A 24710-nucleotide genomic window follows, 5' to 3' on the forward strand; every position below is an offset into this window, starting at 1 on the left:
TAAGTAGTTTTACGTTCTAGGGAACTGATTACCTCAGATGTTAAGTCCCATAGTGCTCAGAGCCAATTAAAACATCATTATTTATGACTGCTTTTCGACTGTTTCTAGCTTGCAGTGGAAATGTGATGTCCACATGTACATAGTATAATGTCTCTTATTACATCCATATCCAAGTAACGACAATGAAACGTATGTACTTCATTCCTTGGACGCTTTTTACCAGATGCACAAAGAGGTAATATCTGTGGAAATTAAGCCTTTTTGCAACAGATCGTTGAGATACGTCAGCATAACAGGCAGCTAGTAGATTGTTTCATTTTCCTGCCTTGCTACTTAATCACGTGATTTTATAATTTTCCTTACTTCCTTGTTCACTACCTTCATGATGACTCGTCAGTCCCTTCTTACGATCTGAAAACATTGTGGAGGCAGAAGATATAATCCCAGTGGCTAATGGCTGTGTTTTGTTCTTGACAAAAGAATTAACAAAACAAAAGAACTGTAAAGATATACGTAACTGAAAACTATTATGTACTAACGAAAAGATATGGAGCGCTTAAACGGCGAAAAACGAAACACTACTCAGTGATAATAAAATTCAGTTACCATAATGCCGTATTTGTCGGATAGGCAATACTTCCATTGCCCATATGTGCCACGCCGAAGTGAACATACGGCACGACTGCCTTCCCGCTCCTTGTCTCACCCCTCCCGCAGTACTCGCGCGGCGCGAGAAACTGTACCCCAACCACAACGCCGCGCGACCTGGCGCAGACGCATGTCGAGTCTCTGTCACGTCGCGACTCAATTTGCGCGGTTCTATTTGAACCTGTGAAGTTACATAAAATGCGCGCTGCGATGCGTCGGGCTATACGCGTCTCAATTTGCGCCTATCCTGACAGTTGCAGTAGGCTGGGGCCGGTAGCTGCGCGGGCCTGCCGCAACCAATAACGTAAGGTGATTTTGTGGATTAGGTATGCTATTCCGTATATTTCAAACTTTTCTGTACTTTTAGATACTTCACGTAGTTCTGACACCAGGGGGTTGTATGATTCGGTCGTTGCCTTGCTGCAAGACAAATCCTTTCCCACTCAGATTCAAATCAGATGTCTTTTCATGGCTCTGAGCACTATGGGACTTAACATCTGTGGTCATCAGTCCCCTAGAACTTAGAACTACTTAAACCTAACTAACCTAAAGACAAGGACATCACACACATCCATGCCCGAGGCAGGATTCGAACCTGCGACCGTAGCGGTCACACGGTTCCAGACTGAAGCGCCTAGAACCGCACGGCAACAACGGCCGGCCTCTGTAGAATCGCACGATAGTCCTTTTCGTTCATTTTTCCATCTACTTGCAGCGTATCTCCTAATTTATAACCTCTAAAATATACTAGTACCGTCGTAGAACCCCCTTCCATGCTTCATAGTTGGAATTACGCACTGAGGATTCAAGCTTTCATGGGATAAACGGTGGAAGAACTGACGGCGTTTACTTGCAAATACTTTGACCTTGGATTCACTAGTGAATACGACTCTTTCGCTATGCTCCGATATCCAGTGGTGATTTGTCGCAGATCACTGAAGCATTTTCTTCTTCTCAGTACGGTGCAAGAATAGTTTCCTTTCCACTACATAACTCTGGAGGTTGTTTTGTGCCAGGCGCCGTCGAACTGTTGATCCACTCTCTGGTATATCCTTAGTTGTATTTAAGTCAACAGTCAATTGACAAACATTTTCAATCTATTACGTTTACTAGTCACTGGCAAATACTTTTTCTGGCGTTCTGATATTTTCCTGGGTGCTCCTGAGCGAGGTCGATCATCATAGGAGCCTGTACCTCGATGCCGGTGTATGTTCTCGACAACTCCGCTGATGGAAATCATCAATTTCTTTTATATCTGTCGGACACTGCAACCCTCTAGGTTTACCCGTGAATTATAAGGGATCTGGTATTTTGAGGCCATTTTCAGTTACTTTCGCTGCGTGTACCACCTTCTTTTGTCTCGTGTCCCATCCTCATATACACGGAATTACAACTGAACAGAACTGTAAACAAAGTACCCCTATACAGCCGTGCGCCTACTGGAGCCAACTCGCGTGTTTAATTGGAACTGCTTGGACAGGTAAAATCAGTTTAAATGAAACTGAGCAATACCAATATGTACCAGAATGTACGTATATGTACAGTGATTATCTGTGCAATTCTGTAAGTGTTATTATTAATCGCTACTTGAGCATGCTATTCTGTACCCTAGCCAATTACTGACAAGATCATGCCCATCTAGCCCCGTTGTAATATGCAGCATGACATTCGTAAATTTACGTGTACTTCAAATTATTTTACGTTCTCAGATATTAATGTTGACCGAAGCAGGGACAGGTATACTGAAAACATATATCAGACGGCAGGTTCTTCCAAGAGTTACGGTCCCGCGGTCGACGCTGTTATCTTTTTGCACATACTTCCTTTACAAGCGAGAACTATAGGGTGAACAGTAAAAAAACCGACAAATTGCAGGAACGGATTCCTGACTGGAAATGGAGGAAAACAGGTCCCATGAACACGTGTCCGTAAATGAACGGTGTGCATATTACGACAATAAATCGGGCTGGAACACAGAGCTGCATAGCATTCACTTCACACCATATATTCAAAGTAGTCGCCATGGGATACAATGCACGCATTCACACGTCGCACCTCCATTGCCGCACTTTTTCTCACGTTCCGGCCTCTCGCCGAATAGCGTCGCAGGCATCGTGAACACGCTGTCGAAGGGTCGGCACACCAGGAACTGGTTCAGCATACACAACGCTTTTCAGATGCATACAGATGTAAAAATTCAGGGGTTTAAGTCCGGTCATCAGCAGGCCATGCTACAGGGCCTCCGTGTCCTATCCAGAGCCCAGGGAAAATGATGTTGAGGTGTCGGCGAAATGTAATGTGGAAGTGGGGTTGTGCTCCGTCATTCAGAAACCACACAACCTGTCGTACTCTCAAAAGCACATTCTCAAGCAGCCCAGGCAGAGGGTTCCGCAGGAAGTCCAGGTACGTTCCTTCGACAAGGCGTTGTAGAATTATAACCGGTCCAAGTATATGGTCGCCAGCCCGCCCAGTTAACCGTGCGGTCTAACGCACGGCATTCCGGATTGGGAAGGAGCGCCTGGTCCCCGGCAGGAATCCGACTGGCGGACTTGGGTCGAGGTCCATTGGTTCAAATGGCTCTGAGCACTATGGGACTCAACTGCTGTGGTCATCCGTCCCCTAGAACTTAGAACTACTTAAACCTAACTAACCTAAGGACATCACACACATCCATGCCCGAGGCAGGATTCGAACCTGCGACCGTAGCAGTCGCACGGTTCCGGACTGCGCGCCTAGAACCGCGAGACCACCGCGACCGGCCGAGGTCCATTGAGCCGGTCAGTCTATGGATGTTTTTAGGCGGTTTTCGATCTGCCTCGGCGAATGCGAGCTGGTTTCCATTATTCCGCCTCAGCTACACTATGTCGGCGATTGCTGCGCAGACAAGTTCTCCTTGTACACGTGCACCACCATTACTCTACCACACAAACATAGGGTTTACACTCGTCTGGTGTGAGACGTTCCATGGGGGGGGGGGGGGGGGGGGGGGGAGGGCACCAGGGGGCTGAACCGCACAATAACCCTGAAAGAGTGGTTCGGTGTGGGGCGGCGGAGGGGTGAAGTGGACCACCCACTGCGGCGGCGGCGGCGGCGGCGGCGTGGACGGAGCCTCTCCGTCGTTTGTAGGCCCCCGGTTAACATACAATACATAGATACAATACAATATGGTCACCAAGATTCTGTGCCCACAAATCAATGCTGAAAAGATGCTATGTGACATCACAACCATTTTTTCGAGGATTGTCCGTAGCCCACAGATGACGATTATGCAGACTGATGATGGCAGTTCTGGCAAAGGTAGCTTCATCCATAAAGAGGTCTGATGACAGAAATTCCATAACTGTGATGGTCTGGTGCAAAAACTATCGACAAAATCCTTCCCGCAGAGGGAAATCCGCTGCTGATAATCCTTGCACGAGTTGCAGATGATAGTGATAGTAGCGGTTGTCATGAAAGAAACACATAATCGCACTTTGGCTTCCACCATGCTGGCGGGCTACTTGCCTGGGGCTTGTGCTAGGGTTCGTCTTAATATTCTACAGCACCCGGTCCCCCAAATATGGTGTACCCACAGTCCGCCGCCTCAGTCCACATTCGTCTGTGTGAGAGGACGTGCTCGTTCTTGCACCTTCGTCTGTCTGAAAGGACCCATGAGAACACAAACGCCCAAAAAGGGCTTGAAAAGTTGTGTGATGTGGTTGATGTCTGCGAGGGTACCTGTTTTGGTATAGCCGTGCTGCCTCTAGACCGTTTCCACCTGCCTGGCCGTACACAAATACCTCGACCTGTTTCCGACATGAATACCGGACCAGCTGCTTACATTATGCTGCATGTCACACAGCCTGCAACACTCAAGGAACACACGGCAAGTGGTGAGAGGAACTTCCATTCGTAAGCGCAATCTGTTGTGGAAACGATGCATTCCCGGGCACATGTTCATAGGACCTTTTTTCCTCCATTTCTAGTCAAAAATCCGTCTCTGCAGTTTGTGAGTTTTATTGATGTTCACCCTTTATAATGGCTGTGTCTTTGTTGCAAACATGTTACTAGTATCATTCTGAGATGGCTGTTGAATTTTGATACTGGAAAGAGAGCCTGTTATCGAGCCGTTTCGGAGTTCCGTATGTGATGGGAGAAAATGCACTCGCTGTGTGAGTAAGTAATCTGATCGTGATCCCAGCGAATGGCGCATCACAACTTCACACAGAAGCGTTGTGCGTGGCCGGCGTCGAAACGGGGAGCCCTTAATCCGTTTTGCAACGCTGAATCATTAGCTGGCCATCCGTGTGCTGGGGACGCTTAGTAAGTGATCAGCTTAGGGCGGGAGTGAAGCGGCAAGCGTGGACACGCAACCGCTCCCACGCCCTTCCTTGCAGCCCGCACCCGCTGCACTCGACGCTGTGGCCCACCTAAGGCAGCACAGAAGACAGTGACCTCGCTGAGTCTCTGAAGACAAGTAGAGGGTCAACAACTGTAACTTAAAAACTCTTGTGTTGGTCCGTGTCTGCGTAAAAGAACATGGGAGTGAGTAAAACATTTTGTTCAATTTCCTCCCCAAACTAGTTTCAGCGAAATATCGCTATCATTAGTGGCTTTCTTTATACTAAACCATGCAAAATACGAAAAAGGTAATTACATGTATAATGTTTGGTTCCAGATAGTGTATTGTGTGAACAGTTTTATAATACTTTTCTACTTTTGAGTCACTGCATAATTTATGTTTCCGTTTTCTCGGCGTACTGCATGTCATCAGCAACGGTATGAGCGGCAGTTATTAATAAATATGAAAATGTGAACTTACATACGTCGTGTTCCAGTATTGGGAATTGCGATAGTGTTGTGAATACTGTTTTTGTGGGCACTAGGTATAACGTAATCTGGCCTGTACTCATGTTGGATGGTCGGCTTGTAGTTGCTCTGTTAGCCTCCCATTCTTTCTTTTTAGCCATCGGTCTACTGACTACCTTGATACCGCCCACCCCGAACGACTTCCTTGGGACAAACTCTTTATCTCAAAGTAGCATGTACATCCTACTTCCTCAATTATTTGTTGAATATATTGTAGTCTGTGTCTTTCCCTATGGTTTCTACCCTCTACAGCTCCATCTGGTACCACAGAATTTATTCCCTAATGTCTGAACTTAACAAAAGCAAAACGAGGATAATGGAATGTAGTCAAATTAAATCGGGTGATGCTGAGGGAATTAGATTAGGATATGAGACACTTAAAGTAGTAAAGGAGTTTTGCTATTTAGGAAGTAAAATAACTGATGATGGTCGAAGTAGAGAGGATATAAAATGTAGACTGGCAATGGCAAGGAAAGCGTTTCTGAAGAAGAGAAATTTGTTAACATCGAATATAGATTTATGTATCAGGAAGTCGTTTCTGAAAGTATTTGTTTGGAGTGTAGCCATGTATGGAAGTGAAACATGGACGATAACTAGTTTGGACAAGAAGAGAATAGAAGCTTTCGAAATGTGGTGCTACAGAAGAATACTGAAGATAAGGTGGATAGATCACGTATCTAATGAGGAGGTACTGAATAGGATTGGGGAGAAGAGAAGTTTGTGGCACAACTTGACTAGAAGAAGGGATCGGTTGGTAGGACATGTTTTGAGGCATCAAGGGATCACAAATTTAGCATTGGAGGGCAGCGTGGAGGGTAAAAATCGTAGAGGGAGACCGAGAGATGAGTACACTAAGCAGATTCAGAAGGATGTAGGTTGCAGTAGGTACTGGGAGATGAAGCAGCTTGCGCAGGATAGAGTAGCATGGAGAGCTGCATCAAACCAGTCTCAGGACTGAAGACAACAACAACAACAACAACAACAATGTCTGAACACATACCCTATCAATCAGTCCTGCCTTCTTGTCAGTGTTTTCCATGCATTCCTGTGTTCTCCCATTGTGTGGAGAACTTCCTCATTCCTTACCTTATCAGTGCACCTAATTTCTATTTCTTTCTATAGCACGCTTCGATTCCCTTCTCTTAACGTTTCCCATCGGTTCACGATTCATTACAATATGATGCTGTGCCTTCTTAAAAATTTCTTTCTAAAATTAAAACCAGTGACTGGTGCTAATACACTTCTGCAATCAGAGGTTCAAAACACGATGTAACTGATATTAATACCACTGGGACAGGAAATGGAAGAAAACAGTGAAGTTGAAAGTTGAAGCAGACTGGAGGCGCGCTCGGAAACCTCTAACAGTTGAAGCGGTTCCTCGCGATAGACAGAAGCCAAGATTCGAACCCAATGTGGCATACATTTTCATTTGTCACCACATATTCATTATTTTTCAGATACAGCAGTCCTAAAGATTTCAGAGAAATCAGTTCATTTCATTTCTTCATCTCCATTTATACCAGTCGCTGCAATTCAGATAATATAATTAATATGAATTATTTAATTTTCACTAAAGAGCCATACAGCTCAGTAATGAATTACGTTACCAACAGCGAACCATAAAACGTGAAGCTGAAATCAACCCGAATGTTGCTTTCAACTCCACAGTGCTTTACTAGACACGGTCCGATTGGAGGTAGTATGTCCTTTTGTTATCCAGCCTTTGCAATGACTTACCAGGCCTTCGAAAAGACTTACCCAGCCAGTGAACCATCTAGGAACTAATTCAGCATAAAATCAAGATTCTGCTGGGATGTTTCGTATGAGAGTATAACTGTTAGATGAAATGCCTTGCATAATTCTCAGTCCTTAACAAGTTCATAACGTTGGTCCCATTTCCAAAAGCGAGTTGGAAAAACGGGAAGTGTATAAAACGATTGTACTATGTCTATCTCCGCTTCGAAAACACAACAATATTAAGACACCGTATATTTGTAGACTAACAAAAAATCTTGTCATACAAAAATGTTTGTAGCAGCTAAACTCACTGCATCACGATTTGGGTGCGTTGTGTGGAGACTTGCCTTTCTGGGGAAAGTAAATTCGAGTTGATAATGGTTGTAAAGAGAGAGACAAGCGTTTCATTCTGTTTGATTTTTTTGTTTTTTGTTTTTTAAAGCTGCTTTACTGAAGCTGATTCTGCGAAACGACACAGCTGATCTTGTTCATCATTTTACCTGCTGCCTCTAAACGACCTTGCCGGCGAAGGTACGTTAAATCCTAGTCTTTCTTCTTACTTTTGTATTGCATGTTTAGGTAGTAATATTTTCCATAATCTGATTCGCAGCTGTATTTCAATGAACTGGTTAAGACAGTTTCCTAGCAACGCTAGTGTAGCGTGCATACCATAACCTTTAGGTGTATGAAATAATTAGTGGCGGCTGAACGAAAATGGATCAGTGGGATAGTAACCTAAAACTGTGAGTGAATAATTACTGTCTGGAAAGTCGTTCGCGTAAAGTATATCTTTCAGGGATACGAGACAGTACGGGCCATCTCGTGTGTATTTTTAATAGAATTGTATTAGTTTTCTGAGACAATGATGCCTACTTTTCCTTTTTTCAAAAAATTTAAAGCCATCGTCCAACAGATCTAGGTACTGAACTAGTGTTACGGGCGAAACCGATTATAGCGGAGTGGGCGACGTTATACGTCTCCATGAAAACAAAGCTCACATATTTCACCTCAAGTTTTTATTTGTAAATAGTTCAATATCCGCTATACAGAAATGAACTGTCTCCAAATGTTTTCACATTTCCGGAAAGTTGAGGAAGAATATTCATGGTCACAAGTTTACGACGGAAAACTGTGTGAGCGGTTGGCGTAGCGACAGCGACCCGTGTGCTTGCACAGGGGGGTACTAACACCGAAGTCTTCCAGAGGGCTGAAAGTATGAAAGCCACAGAAACTACTTTCTGAGACACTAAATCTTCAACATCATCTTCCAGATAAGAACCAGACTTGCTCGACCGGTCCTACAACCTCTTCGCCGATGGGGCAAAAGTATCTTAATCCGCCTTCCGTTTTTTGCTTCACTATCACCAGGTTAAGCTAAATATTCACGTGTATGAACACACATTTTTAGTGTTGTTCTCTACATGATTTCAGAATGACACCATGGTAAATCGTTTATGGAACGTCTAGGTGGCAGTTAAAGATGTAACAGTAAGGTACAGACCTCTTGGATGTGAAGTTCGTAGACAATCTCTCCGTCCAAGTGCAATGCAGAACAATATTTCAGTTTGTGACCACTGCTAAATACTATCCGAATTAATCTGTTGCGGTTCGGAGAGCCAGCTTTTATGCGAAACTTAACTCGTGACGTGGAATATTATTTGGCTGAGCATTTTGTACTACAAAAACGTGCTTCTTTTTATCACCAGTAGTTAAGTATTTACAACGCTACACTTCGAAGCAGAAGGTAGACAGGTATGAATGGTTCCTACGGCTTTAGAGAGCAGGATACGACTACTGCAGTAACAGCAAGCTACACGTTTCACGGGCTGTAAAGGAACCTTTTATCATCCTCGAGTTTCTAGGTTATATTTCAGGGACATTTGCGACCGGCCCTGTTTAACAACCTACTGCGCCTGACAGCAGAGCAACAAAAAGCTGCGAAACTTTCACGCGCATACTGGGTAATAAGTTCTTTAGCCTTCGATACTAGACGTCGCGACGGGAACACTTTAACACAATAGGGCACTGTGATTAACGAAATTTTTATACCATTCTGCTGAATGAAAGAAAGCTACACGTCATCCTTCTCTCTTAACGGCATAATACTTAAACTGATCTGTGACGCACTTTAACTACTCCTATTGACGGTGGGCAACGCTCGCAGCATACCGTATACGAGTCGTTCAGTAAGCTACATCTCCGCAGTGGCGTCCAGATGGGGAACACTTGAGGACCTCTCAGTCTAGACTGTAAACTCGCTGAACCCGGGGTTCCTGATATGGAGGCCGGTCATTGGCTCCAGTCCTCTAGTAAGGTCTGAGTACTCTGCAGAAGTTGCTGTTAGGCATGACATCGGACAGCATGGGTCTTACTTAACAGCGTAACTGACAAGGAGATACGAACCATGTTTGCAGACCTTCGCTTGAACGTTTGCTACGTGCTATTTGAGTAAATGGCAGTTGAAACCAACAAACCGTTGAAAGAAACCTCTGCGTCACCTGTGGTATAATAACTGTATCAGGCTTACCAACAAGAACGGTGCCTTATGTGTGTCAACAGTGTTTCTCTAGAATCTCATGGGACTACTGAGGAGCCCATTAAGTTGACGAAAGCAAAGCTCTGTGGTTCACGTGGAACGATAGGAATTAATAACATCCAACAGAATACATGGCATAATGTGGGTAGCTCTTCCGAGAAAAAACATTAGTAATAGTAGTAGCAGTAGTAGTGGTAGTTCTATTCATCTATAGATCTCTTTATTGAGGATATAGAACACATCTCGGTATTAAACTTTACGAACAACAAAAATAAAGTAATTCTCGCACACAGACATTTACAGACTTGCAGGTCTAGGATGACGTGGACCGGACTTGTAGTCAGAGTGCCGTGGCCTTGTAGTAGGAACCTTCCTGGCATTTGCCTGAAATAATTTAGGGAAATCACGGAAAACCTAAATCAGGATGGCTGGAGGAATACTGGACACTCCATCCTCCCCAACACAAGACTACTCAGTTTGAAACAATGCTACCTCATTTGGTTTACCCTTCGTGTACAGTACCGTTTCACAAATACGTTATTTAATAACGATAAGAGGATAATTCTATAGTGTTCGTTCATTTATCACTCACAGCTACTGCACACACTATACACACATTGTTTCATAACACTACGTAAACTGTCAGCTAATCTAAGGACCATTTTGTGCACCGCAACTTCACGTTTGCAGACCGGAAAGAATCTGAGTTAGGATCACTCTATAACGAGTGGGATGTTGAGCTCAGGAAGAGGATAAGGTTTTAGTATGATACACTGCAAAGCTTTGTAAGTTTTACCAGAAAAGGAAAAAAGAAGGAAAAAGTATAGTGTGAAAGTGTTATGAGGATATTTAGATGTTTTATTATCGTTATTATTATTTACATGCGTTGGATTTCTTACCAAACGCCTGCTCTGTGGTAGCTAAGTCGTTCTTCAATGTATAGAATGTATGGATCAACATGTACTTTTAACTGCTTTTTAAATAATTTTGTTTTAGAAATTTCTTTAATCTCCTTCGGCAATTTACTGTACAATATTTTCCTTGGTAGAAAAACGCTGTTTTCAGTTTTATGTTTCTTATTTCTTGTTAAATGTAGTTCAGTCTACATCTTGTTCCATGGCCATGGGCAGGGTTGCTCGTGCACTAATGACCGATGATCTACATCTATATGGATACTCTGCAAATCACATTTAAGTGCCTGGCAGAAGGTTCATCGAACCACCTTCACAATAATTATCTATTATTCCAATTTGGTTCAGCGAGGAAATAGCGAACACCTATACCTTTCCATGCGAGCACTGATTTCCCTTATTCTATTACGGTGATGCCAACGGCCTTGCCGCAGTAGTAACACCGCTTCCCGTCAGATCACCGAAGTTAAGCGCTGTCGGGCTGGGCTAGTACTTGGATGGGTCACCATCCGGTCTGCCGAGCGCTGTTGGCAAGCGGGATGCACTCAGTCCTTGTGAGGCAAACTGAGGAGCTACTTGATTGAGAAATAGCGGCTCCGGTCTCGTAAACTGACATACGGTGTACTGACCACATGCCCCTCCATATCCACCATATGACGCCTGTGGGCTGAGAATGACACGGAGGCCGTTCGGTAGCGTTGGGCCTCCCAAGGCCTCTTCGCACGGAGAGAGTTTTATTACGGTAATGGTTTCTCCCTATAGGTCGGTGTCAACAAAATATTTTCGTATTCGGAGGAGAAAATCCGTGATTAAAATTTCGTGAGACGATTCCGACGCAACGAAACACGTCTTTCTTTTAATGATGTCCACCCCAAATCCTGTTTTATTTCAGTGACACTCTCTCCCCTATTTGGCGATAATACAAAACGTGCAGCCCTTCTTTGAACTTTCACGATGTACTCCGTCAATCCTATCTGATAAGGATCCCACACCGGGCAGCAGTATTCTAAAAGAGGACGGACAAGCGTAGTGTAGTCAGTCCCTTTAGCAGATCTTTTACATTTTCTTCGTGTCCTGCCAATAAAACGGGGTCTTTGGTGTTATTTTTTATGTTTACAACTGTTTGATATATTTTGTAAAATGAGGAAACCGCATAATAGTCGCTGAATCAAGAATCTTTTATTGCACAGGCGATAGGTTTTGGAGCACTTAAAGTTCCATCACCTGGTGTAAACAGTAACAATGAAAATATTATCTTCCAAGACAATAGGACGTGGCCCTCAGGTTAAGAAAAACAGTCAGATATGAAACAACATAGCTAAAATTTCTAAAATAAAATAGATGGATGAACAGGACATTACTTACAAATAAAATCCCTTAAGCCTCTGAGGTCGTCCTTACTCCATGGTTCTCATGGAACATAAGTTACGTGTCAAAAGAGTAAAAAGAGCTACAAAAAAAAAAAAAAAAAAGGAAAATACATCATGACCGGAAACCGAACGTCACCAGAAGCGTATAACATGTAAGATGCAATACACATGGGAAGGAAAACACTTATTGTGTGCAATTACTTACATAAATTCCATAAAAACCGTTCCTCCGCGCCGCCCCGACCGGGAACAGGAATTCTAAACAATGCTAGCAAGCCGTGAACACTGAGGGCACAAGCGACGCATAGAGGAGGCGCTGTATGAATCAGGTATGCGATTGGTAAACTGTTTAAACCGGAAAACGGGAAGTGGGAGCAGGAAGGAGACGGAACCATCACAACAGTGGAGGGAAGACAACCCGTACATCTAAAATCAGGAAAAATATTATGTTACATAGACACTTTAAGATAATCTCCAAGAACGATTTCGTATCGAACGCGCGGGCCCCTTAAACGCGCGATTCTGCGTACTTCGACCACAGGACTCTGGTGGCGCAAGTTATGGATAATGAATACAGTGTTCACTAGAGCAACGACAAAAGACGAACGTTTACTAAGGTACAATTAGCTAGAAATGAAAGTATTAACTTTCCTTACTGTAGTTGCCAGCCACGTTTTCTTCATGCACTGTTCCACGTGTTGTATAAGCCACCGGCAGCAGTCCTTTTTTTTCCCATAAACTAGGTGCACTCTTGCTATGTCAGCCAAAAATATCGAGATAGTATCAGGAAGATCAGTTTTTCCACGCACCCGCAGTTCGTGGAAATATGGGTATTGGAATAGGCAAAGTTCTTCCCTATATCTTGGATGCCCCTCTCTGTTCTCTTGTGACACTGGACGCAGTACAGCTGAAAAGGAAAATCAACATCCGCACCTATCTGGCGAAGCTTCACTGAGTCGAGTCCATGAAATTCTACGCAATCCCTTCTATCTTATTTGGAAGCAATTCGAAGCCCCAACAAAATTTGAAACGACTTTCCACACCACACAACGGAATAATTAGTTTTCGCTTTGCCATAACATCAGCAGTCGAAACTGCAACGGTTTCACTCATTGCTATTTACAACCGAAACTGATTAACTATATTCCCTAGCAACACACTAAACATTTACCGTAATTCGCGCCACCAGCGTCGTGTGGTCGACATCGAGTCGCACATTCGATGTACTTTAATAAAACCGACCAACGGTAGGTACGGATTCGTGACTGGAAATGGAGAAGTGAACATGTGTCCGGAAATGGTAGGTGTGTGTGCAATGACAACAAATCGCCGCGGAACACAGTACAGAGCTGAATCATATCTACGTCACGACAAATGTGCAACGTTGTCTCCATGTGATTGTAGGTGATAGGGCTAGTAGCGACTGCCATGCAAGGTACACATATTTGTACTTTGGTATACGCTATGTTGGCAGGTCACTTTCTTGGAACTTGTGCCAGCATTTGTCTCAATCTCCTGTAGAACCTGGTCCTCCAAATCTAATGTACCCACAGGCCGCCACCTTCTTGTACGTTCGTCTGTCTGAAAGGGCCCATGATCACACAAACGCCCAAAAACGGCTTGAAATATTCTGTGATGTGGTTCGTCTCTCTGAGGGTACTTGTTTTGATGTGGCCGTGCTGCCTCTCGACAGTTTAGATCCGCTTGGCCGTACACACCATCTCGGCTTGTTCCCAACATGAATACCGGGCCATTCTGCTGCTTACAGTACGCTACGTCGATCATGCAGCCTGCAACACACAAGGAACACAAGACACGCGGTCAGAGGAACTGTCATTCGTCAGCGCTATCTATAGTGGCAACGATGCATTTCCGGACACATGATCATGGGACCATTTCCTTCCATTTTCAGTCAGCACTCTGTCCATGCAGTTTTTCGGTTTTATTAATGTTCGCTATGTACATCGTTAGGGACCTACGAATCCTATAGACAATCATTATGGGAAATTGTCCACCTTAACTTGCCTGAATAATATCATAATTAACTAAAACGTTTCTATGAAACAGGACAGCGCGTGCGTTAATAGTGTGAAGAGGAAGGAACTGGTGACTTAAAATTCCAGTTTCTCCCAGGACACCGAGTATCCGACCATTCTCTGTAGTGTGTAAGACAGTTAAGTTATCGCAAAACTAATGTAGCTGATGTTGGCTGTCAATCAAATGCGTTGTCAAAGCTGACACATCTGACTTTTATCGCACTCAGCACGATACACACCAGGATAGGACAAAGATTCCTTTTTGAAAACTTCACGGTTCCTTAATCTACTTTCCACATTTTTGGTATGAAAAATGCTTGAACTCTGTTGGCTGACAACCTTTCCAATCGTCTCAGATACGTATCCATAGTATGGAATCTATTTGCAGTGATTCCCTTCCGTCCTCACCCACACTTCACTAGTATTTCTTTTTACTCAATGTCTCAACCCTAGACCCTGGATACCCACGACGGGCGGCAATATACTTATGTATACAGAAGTCCCTATCATATGCCTCTGGCCCGAGGGGAACAGTATTTAATCTGCTTAGGAAAGATCTGAAGACACCAGTTTTATATTTAAAAGGGTGGTTCGATGTTACATTCAGGGCTAAATTGGTAGTGGACTCTTATCTATAAATGTCAAACTCTACATTACCGCCATTTAACGTGACCTTTAAATATGGCTAGGTCCCATTAATCCGATGCTCAACGAAGAAAGGTGTTTCCATGGAGTGTATTAAGTTTGTTATGTAAACTGTCAGTGATACAATTTAATCCTCGTACCACTGAACTGATGAATGAAGTAAGTATAAGTGTTAGTGGAGTTGGAAATCAGCTGAAATCGTTAAAACTGAACTAAGCTCCAGGCCCATATGGAATCCCTGTCAGATATATACTGAATTTGCTGCTGAATTAGCCCCTCTTTAACTACAATGCGTTGTAGATTCCTCAAACAAAAAACCGTGCCGAGAAGTTGAAAGATGGTACAGTCACACCCGTAACAAGAAGGGTAGCAGATGTTATACACAAAACTACCGTGCCATATCCTTGACATCCATTTGCTGTAGTGTCTTAGAATATATTCTGAGCTCAAACGTAATGATATTTCTTGAACAGAATGACCCACTCATTGCCAACCAGCACTGATTCAGGACACATCGATCAGCTGAAACCCAACTCGCACTTTTCTCATATGGCGTAAAGAAAGCCTTGGATCGAGGCACTCACGTAGATGCAGTATTTTGCGATTTACGGAAACCATTTGACTCAGTACCATTCCCATGGTTATTGTCAAAAGTACGATCTTACGCAGTATCAACGAAATTTCTGATTGCACTCGGGATTTCTTGCTAAGGTGGACACAGATTTGATGGTAAGTGATCGACAGATGTAAAAGCAACTTCGGTTGTGCCCTGAGGAAGTGTGTCGGCACACTTTCTGTTAATGACGTTCCAGACACTATTGATAGTAACTCCAGACGTTTCGCAGATGATGCAGTTATCGGTAATGAAGTACTGTCTGAAAAAAGCTGCAAAAATATTCAGTAGGATTTTGATAATCTTTCAAAGTGGTGTAAAAAATGGCAACTTGCCTTATATGTTCGGAAATGTGGAATTGTGCATTTCGCAAAAAAAAAAAACCTATAATATCCTGTGACTACAGTATCAATAAGTCATAAATGGAATCGATCAACTCTTAAACTACATGGATGTAACACTATGTAGGGAAATCAAATGGAACGACAGCATAGGCTCAGTAATAGGTAAAGCAGGTGGCAGACTTCAGTTCGCTGGTAGAATACAAAGATACTCAATCAGTCTACAAAAAGAACTTGCTTACAAATCACTCTTGCAAACCGTACTAGAATATTGCTCAAGTGTGTGGGGCTGGTACCACATATAATTAGCAGCGAATTTTGAAATGTACTGGAAAGATCGCAGGTTTGTTTATCTCATGGGAGTGTGCCACAGAGATGCTGAAGAAACTGAACTGGCATGCACTTGAAGACAGAGAAATTCTACTGTAGGGGTGCCAAGCAAGACACTTCTCTGTTGTCTAGATGATGATGTGACGGCCGCTGTGACCGAGCGGTTCTAGGCGATTCAGTCCAGAACCACGCTGCTGCTATGGTCGCAGGTTCAAATCCTACCTCGGGCATGGATGTGTGTGATGTCCTAAGGTTAATTAGGTTTAAGTAGTTCCAAGTCTAGGGGACTGATGACCTCAGATGTTAAGTCCCATAGTGCTTAGAGGCATCTGAATTTTTTTGATGATGTTGTGGGGCCTGTAGCGCGTCTTCTGGCACAAATAAAACATGATTAACAAGTTCACAGTTATTCGTTCAGTTTTACAGTTCTATGTCTTCTCGTCAGCCTCGGCTGACACCTCGTGCCAGTGACATGACGGGATTTGGCTGACTCCTGTTGTTGGCTCCGCTGGCCGCTCACTAACGCCACTACACCAGGAAATTGGTTGAAGTCTCATGGGATGCTGTCTAGTAGTCTGCAGGGAATCTGTTAGCATGAGGCTTTGCACCCACACTGATAGAGCGTCCTCAATCACGCTTCAGAAGACTACGACTCTCCATGATCCATTGGAATATATTGTACTGTAGGAAGTCCTGAAGTCTCCTGATCCTAGGTTCTTGAGACAGGAAGTGCCTGCAGTGATTATCAGGAACAGGGGCACCAAATAGCCCTCTCACTAGGTAGTGACAATGTCGTTCATGCGGTAAGCACCGTGGGATGTAGTGGTGTTGGAAGACCCTCAGTTTCCCCATCAGCGATGTGGTAGGTGGTGGCCACGGTTATGCCCCTCGAGTGGCAGTTCATGGTTACTTGAATGTTGTCATCTCAGGAAATGCAAGCAGTGTGTTCATGGGAAATGCTTAACATCTAACACATGGATGTCACTATGTTTAATAACCACTGTATCCAGTGATTCCGTAGGAACGCCATCGATCGTAATGGCCAACTAATTTAAATAACTAAAGTACTTATGAAGGGAGGGAACTAATGAAGTGAGGCTCTATTCGTCATGACTGAGTGTGGCCCACTTCTTTAGTAGTAGTGAGCAGTGTTCGTTCTGCTGTTCTTGCTTAATAGTCTGTTACAGGCTCTTAACTACACTGTCTAGTCTATAAAAGGCATTATTGAGTCCGAGGTAAAGTTTGTTGCTGCACGTAACATGAGCTAACGAATATATCTATCTCTTGGTGGATATTTTGCTGAAAATGTACCCCGTGCCTGACGACTGAGGAAGCAACGTGTATGCTCATGTATGTGACCAACCTACTGTGCTAGCTGATTCTCTCAGCTGCATAGTTATGTCACCACCTCTGCTAGGTGTCACCTGTGACTCTCCTTGCGTGAAATTAACAAACACTTTAGTTTATTCCCCTTTTCTGGTTTTTGGCGTAACACTTTTTATAAGCTTTCATGAACCATGTTTGAATAATGGATCTATGGTCACACTACCTCCACGTATCGTTTCTGGAGAGATCCGTAGGATAAGGTGATTAATTAATGCACACAAAGAAGCATTTCAACAGTCATTCTTCTCACACTTCATTCGTGAATGAAACAGGAAAAGCTCTAATAATTGGCACATAGAAACGTACCCTTTACCATGTAATTCACAGCTTTTGCGAAGTATAGATGTAGCTGCAGATGTACAGCCAGAACAGAACTCACCTTCTGGACGGAGTGCGTTGTTGTTGTTTTTGTTGTTGTTGTGGTCTTCAGTCCAGAGACTGGTTTGATGCAGCTCTCCATGCTACTCTATCCTGTGCAAGCTTCTCCATCTCCCAGTACCTACTGCAACCTACACCCTTCTGAATCTGTTTAGTGTATTCATCTCTCGGTCTCCCTCTACGATTTTTACCCTCCACGCTGCCCTCCAATACTAAATTGGTGATCCCTTGATGCCTCAGAATATGTCTTACCAACCGGTCCCTTCTTCTTGTCAATTTGTGCCACAAACTCCTCTTCTCCCCAATTCCATTCAATACCTCCTCATTAGTTATGTGATCTACCCATCTAATCTTCAGCATTCTTCTGTAGCACCACATTTCGAAAGCTTCTATTCTCTTCTTGTCTAAACTATTTATCGTCCACGTTTCACTTCCATACATGGCTACACTCCATACAAATACTTTCAGAAACGCATTCCTGACGCTTAAATCTATACTCGATGTAAAAAAATTTCTCTTCTTCAGAAACGCTTTTCTTGCCATTGACAGTCTACATTTTATATCCTCTCTACTTCGACCATTATCAGTTATTTTCCTCCCCAAATAGCAAAACTCATTTACTACTTTAAGCGTCTCATTTCCTAATCTAATTCTCGCAGCGTCACCCGATTTAATTCGACTATATTCCATTATCCTAGTTTCTGCTGTTGTTGATGTTCATTTTATATCCTCCTTTCAAGACAATGTCCCTTCCGTTCAACTGCTTTTCCAGGTCCTTTTCTGTCTCTGACAGGTGTGTAGCATTGAATATTCTAGGGTATACAGAGATTGCAAACATAACAAAGTTCGAGAACCTCCACGAACTGGTTAATGGTGGGTTTTGAAATGGTCACTTGCAGCACGCCAGCCAATTACGCTAACCGCTACGCGACTCTGCCGCTGCACTGCTTGGCACAATATAATCACATCGACGAGGAAGTCATTAGGTTTTAGTTCCGAATTCTTCTCTCTCTCTCTCTCTCTCTCTCTCTCTCTCTCTCTCTCGCGCGCGCGCGCACTCTCACCCCCCCCCCCCACCCCCCCGTCCACACACACACACACACACACACACACACACACACACACACACAAGGGCGCGCCTAAGATATACGAATGAAAGACAAGGGCGCGCATAAGATATACGAATGAAAGGATCAGTCGCCATGACGAGTGAGGGAAATCTTCTGAAAACGACAGACTCGGCTGGAATGGGGTTAGTTATACGGGCTAGCTATTTAGTCGTTACGGTTCCCTTTACATAAAGAACCATTCTGGCACAAAGCAGCAGTTTTTTACCAAAATCATGAGAATCCACTAAGCCTATAAATCAGAGAAGTCGGATGGAGATTTCAAACTGTCTCTAGATACCCTTCATGACTGCTCACTAGATTACACACACGATTCTACACGATTTCATCGCGCTTGGGACGACTTAAATTTGCGTCATTATCTGCTTGCTAAGTACTGCCATTTGGGAACCACAGTGGTGATGACAGTGACAAATGAAGACTGCCGGCGCTCGGGTAGAGACAAGAGGCGACTGCTTCGTACCTCATGTCATAGAACTTTTCAGTGTACTAGTGTTTCACTCACGTTAGAAAGGATCTACAATTTCGCCGCATACGGACACATTTCTTAGTTAATATACTGGTAGCGCACACTGTCAGTTAATTAATTATCTAAAGCCAGTCCGCCACGATTAATGTGATCCCACTTGCATGTTAAGTGTAAGTCTACTCTTATAAACTTTACTTTCTTATGAAATCAATCTGCGATGATGTGTTCCGGACCTACTTTTCTTCTGTTTATAGGGCATCACTAAGAGGCAAGCCGTTACGATTGTGAAACTGCGAAGTTGATACCACATGATATTCGCGGGCATAAATTCGTATTAAAGAAGACGCACGCAATTAATTCTCCAAGTGTCACACTGACAGTTCCCTCAACCCCTCCTCCCCCCATCCTTCGATTAGCAGCGAGGAATCCACAAGGAACGCGAGGTACGAAGCAGTCGCCTCTTGTCTCTACCCGAGCGCCGGCAGTCTTCATTTGTCACTGTCATCGCCACTGTGGTTCCCAAATGGCAGTACTTAGCAAGCAGATAATGACGCAAATTTAAGTCGTCCCAAGCGCGATGAAATCGTTAAAACCTTTGTGGTCAACATTAACAAATCGTTTTTCAGAAGTTGCTTCAGCATGGGGACCGCTGTCGTCCTCGTGGCAGCGGTGTGTTCGCTGACGTGAAGTTATTCTAAGTCAAGAATAAGTGTGATTGCTGGAGAAAGCGTCCCAAGCGCCCAGTAGTTGTTAACATGAGAAAACTGCTGACAGTTGCCACGTTTCATTATATACGAGGCACAGATTGAGAATAAATTTGTGACGACACTCTGGTACCAGCATGTTGCACAATAAACAATGACAAACGTAAAATGAGTTACTAATCTATTGGACAGGACAGAGGCAAAATAAGATATTTAAAAAATAAAATGTCAAGGCGATCGCTTGCATTATTTCTTCTCTTTTATCCAAAATGCATTTTTTTTCATTTGTTTCCTACTTTTCCACTATCGGATCCTCTTATCCGAGTGCTGTTTTATTTTTGCGCCCATGTCGTTTCCAAATTCCCACACAGTAGGTATTATAGGTGGAGAGAGGAACAGACTCCAGTGAGCTTACCGAAGGAATGACGGAAACCCTAAGCCAATTTCAGCGATCTGAAATTTCTCATTATTATCATCCAGCTACAGAGCGTAAAACTACAGCGTCACTCTCTCCCACACGAAAATATTGCAAGGTGTTGCGAGACTTTGCTCGATAGCGGTACACTTGCGCTGTTGAGCGAAAAAAAATGACCACTGGCCACTTCGAGACTGAATGCCGTGGAGTGGAGTTGCGGTCACGTGATGCGGCAAGGAAAGAAGGAAGATCACGGCAAACCTAAATAAGGGTGGCCAGAATGGATTTGAAACGTCATCCTCCCGGCTTGGTGACGGGGTAAGGAAAGCATAAGGAGTGATAAAACTGTTTCCGCCTACCGACGTTGCTGCAACGTATATGCAGCGTAGCATCACTGCGATGAGCGTATATAAGCACGGACATGTAGACAAGAGATTGGTGTGGCATTCATGTCTTTCTGAAGTGCGTGCGGAAAATGCGGAAACGTGAACAGTGTCGAAGTTATTATCATATGCGTTCGAACAGGACCAAAGTGCTGCAGAGGACAAGCAGTGGTAGACATCCACAGGAGAATGAAGAATGTGTGTGGGGCAGAACGTGTGTCAAAAACCACCATTGTGGAATGGTGCGCCAAGTTCCGCGCCGGTCGCGATGCGACGCAAGGCGCCAGTTGATGTGGGTGACAGCCTTAACTGGAAGACTGAAGTGGGGGACACTTGAGAACCCTTCCTACAGTCCTGATCTCTCCACATGCGATAATCACGCCTTCGGTCCCTTAAAACACGCCTTGTGGGGTCGATAAATCCTACCGGACGAGGGCAATGCTGCAGGCAGTTACAGATTTCTTCACGCAGCAGGACATGGTGTTTGAATACATGGGTATTTTCAACCTGTGCGTCGGTGAGATAATTATCACAACGCTCACGGTAATTTTGCGTGATTGCCATACCGATTCTAGATCGTACAGCTTTCGAACAGAAACTTTTTTGGTCGCCCCACGATACGGATGGAAAATAGGACAATCGCTAAGCAACTTTGACAGAGATTAGACTTTTATCCCCGGGGTCTCGGAAGCGAGCCTCTCGGAAACGGCAAAGACGTCGGATAGTGGCTGAAGGACAGTGATACGAGTAGGCGGCAATGTGTTGGACGTCCACACCTCACCCCAGAACGTGGTAGGTAAAAGCTTACCCAGTCTGTAAAGCAGGATAGGCGGCAATCTATAGCAGATACAGCGACAGAGTACAATGCTGGTGCAGCACAAGTGTTTCGGAACACACAGTTCAGCGCCTGTTTGAACATGGGGCTTAGCAGAATACGATCACTACGTGTTGCCATGCCGACCCAACGACGTCGTCAGTTATGACAGCAGCGGAGACAAAATCAATGGAAACGTGGCTCCTGGTCCGGTGAATTACATTTCTTCTTACACCAGGTCGAAGCTCGAGTCCAGAAATACAATCATGCAGGCGAACGGCTACTCGAAACATGCACATTACCAAGGTTCAAATGGTTCAAATGGCTCTGAGCACTTTGGGACTTTTTTGAGGTCATCAGTCCCCTAGAACTTAGAACTACTTAAACCTAACTAACCTAAGGACACTACACACATCCATGCCCGAGGCAGGATTCGAACCTGCGACCGTAGCGGTCGCGCGGTTCCGGACTGAGCGCCTTAACCGCGAGACCACCGCGGCCAGCTACATCGAGGTCATTAGAGACGAATTTGTTTCAAGGTTGTGGAAGGAAATCGGCCGCGCCCTTTCAGAGGAATCATCCTGGCATTTGCCTGGAGCGATTTAGGGAAATCGCGGAAAACATAAATCTGCATGGGCGGTCGCGGATTTGAACCGTCGTCGTTCTGAATGCGAGTGCAGTGTGCTAATCACTGCGCTACCTCGGTCGGTATATAATTAAGCTGTTCGTGGACCTAGGCTCCTGTAGAGATAAGAGAGGTCCTCAAACGCGTTTGTGAAAGCAAGAGAGAAGTGCTGAGAGGCTCGAGCTTCGACTACGCCTATGAGCTATGTTCGATGGGTTGCACTGGGAACCAGTTGCTGCAGTTGTAACGTTTCGGGTTGGAGTCTCTGTCTGACACGGGCTGTTAACCTTTCTGCAAATTGGTTTCGGAGCAGTCCTCACTACAGTCTGAAACTGATATTTTCCGTGTAGCTTCTTATACCTTCGATTAGACATTTTTCTCGCATCCGTTAATCCATTTTCCTGCTGTCCAGTGATTGCACTACTATCAGACGGTAGTGACCTGGAGATTATTCTCCTCCTCAATTTAGTACTCATCTCCAAATACTGAACATTTTTACCGATATGTTTCCTATCATTTTACGAGGATGGGCAATTTTCATTTATTAAAAGCAGTTACCAGTTTACATAAATTTACAAAGTTAGTGTAAGTACCTACATAATCGTTATGCAACTATTACTAATTGTTTCTGGATTGATACACGGTAATGACGACATTTATAACAATCTGTAATTGCTAGAGATCTCCCATACTTTCACGAAGGATCATTTACAACGACTGAGCCGCATAATATGATCCGACTGTTTCTTGAGTTCTAAAGCTAATTCAGTTACATTGCACCTAATACAGCACATTCGACATGCTCTGGAGCGGCTCTGAACTCAGGGAAAAGAAGACTCGCATTCAGTTGTGTGGATCTTATACAAGCGACCATTAATTGTGTCACACATAGCCGCATGTGTTATATTTCTGTGACGGGTTATCACACTTCTTATTTACGTAACGTGGGCATACCAAGGTGTCATAAATTCAAGCTGCATGCAGGCCGTACATTTCAGTTATATGTATATACGTCTATAGTGTTATTGATTTTATGAAATACGATGTATTAAACATCCAGAGATTTTCATGATCTACATATGAACACTTGCAAGGATGAGGACACAACACACGCCGCTTGGGGGACTCGCTTTTTACTAACCAGCTTCTTACAGAATAAATAAACGACAGCTGCAGCAAAAAATGGCTGACTGTAACGCCTCACAAAGATTCTGCGCTTTATGAAAAGGGATATTCCGTATTTTGATAACTGTTCGTGCTTTTCTTTAAAAAAACATAAGTGCATTAATCTTGTGTGATAGTTGAAATGATGACACGAAGGATGCGTGTGAAGCACTAACACAGTGGTTTTCTGCTTCTTTTCGCCAGCCGCTACGCGCATGAAATATTCATTGCTCTTAAACCCAAAGTTCCCAGGTGCCTCCATAATGATGTGTTCCGGGAGCAGCACACAGCTTCGCCGATAGCAGCCAAGCAATAGCTTTGTGAATCCTCCAGCACGTTGCTGTTGTCAGCGCCTGTGGTGAAAACCAGGTGGCCCGTTTTAAGCATAATACGAGGGAACAATGAACTTTCCTGCTGTCCCCTAAATCTGGGCGGTAAACAAATGTCACTGACAGCGATTATCTCTTGCACTCTTTCGGCACACACTGGCCACAATAATCGGATGTGCCTCTCGTATGTAAAACTGCGAGGGATGTGAGGCTTATTTGCGGAGCTGAACGGTCGATGAGAAAAATAAAAATTTTGTTGAATCTAAAATGAAGTGCAACATCAAAGCTTCGTTGATTTTAATATTTTCCACTGGTAATTATCGCTCCTGAAGTCTGGAAAAGCTTTGGTAACTTCTGTACTTGCTGTAGGAAAAGGCAGCTCTCCTTGAATGCAGACGAAACGCTCGTAAAACACGTGAAAAAATTTCGTGCGATAAATCTCTGGTTTTATTATTTTGTGTTTAATACCTTGGCGTAATATTACGGGAGGATTCTAAATGGAGTGAAGACTTAAGTCTGTAGTGTTGTGGGAAAGGAGATCATGGTCTACCGACCAACAATACTGTACGGGAGACTACATATAAAACTACACAGCGTATATACAATGCCATGTAGGTAGTGTCGTTTACGAACGGATTAAGGAGATCCTGGTGCGCCTTTTTGGCAGAGTAATTTAGATGCAACCAGCTCTCCGTCACGTGTAGCTAACTTGTAGCAAGTTCGCCTACCCTCTTATTGGTTGCATGAGGTGTCTTGTTACCTCTCGCAGTATGTACACAAACATTTTGCATAATAACTGTACAATAGACGGTTTCCAGGCCGAGGTTCCTCATTTCATTTATCTACACTTTTGCTTCTCCATCATCAGAGAAACACTATTTATTTATAGATTTTTGATCTC

At 43.9% G+C, this 24710-nt stretch overlaps 1 protein-coding gene and 1 pseudogene across 4 annotated transcripts in view; one reads left to right on the forward strand and one right to left on the reverse strand.

The window, feature by feature from the left end:
* LOC126297807 (protein O-linked-mannose beta-1,2-N-acetylglucosaminyltransferase 1-like) overlaps positions 1-24710 on the reverse strand; it is a 1990313-nt gene that overhangs the window by 1197124 nt on the left and 768479 nt on the right. The window lies entirely within an intron of this gene.
* On the forward strand, positions 11096-11213 carry LOC126299967 (5S ribosomal RNA; annotated as a pseudogene).

This window comes from Schistocerca gregaria, chromosome X, assembly GCF_023897955.1.
Source record: "Schistocerca gregaria isolate iqSchGreg1 chromosome X, iqSchGreg1.2, whole genome shotgun sequence".
NCBI lineage: Eukaryota > Metazoa > Arthropoda > Insecta > Orthoptera > Acrididae > Schistocerca > Schistocerca gregaria.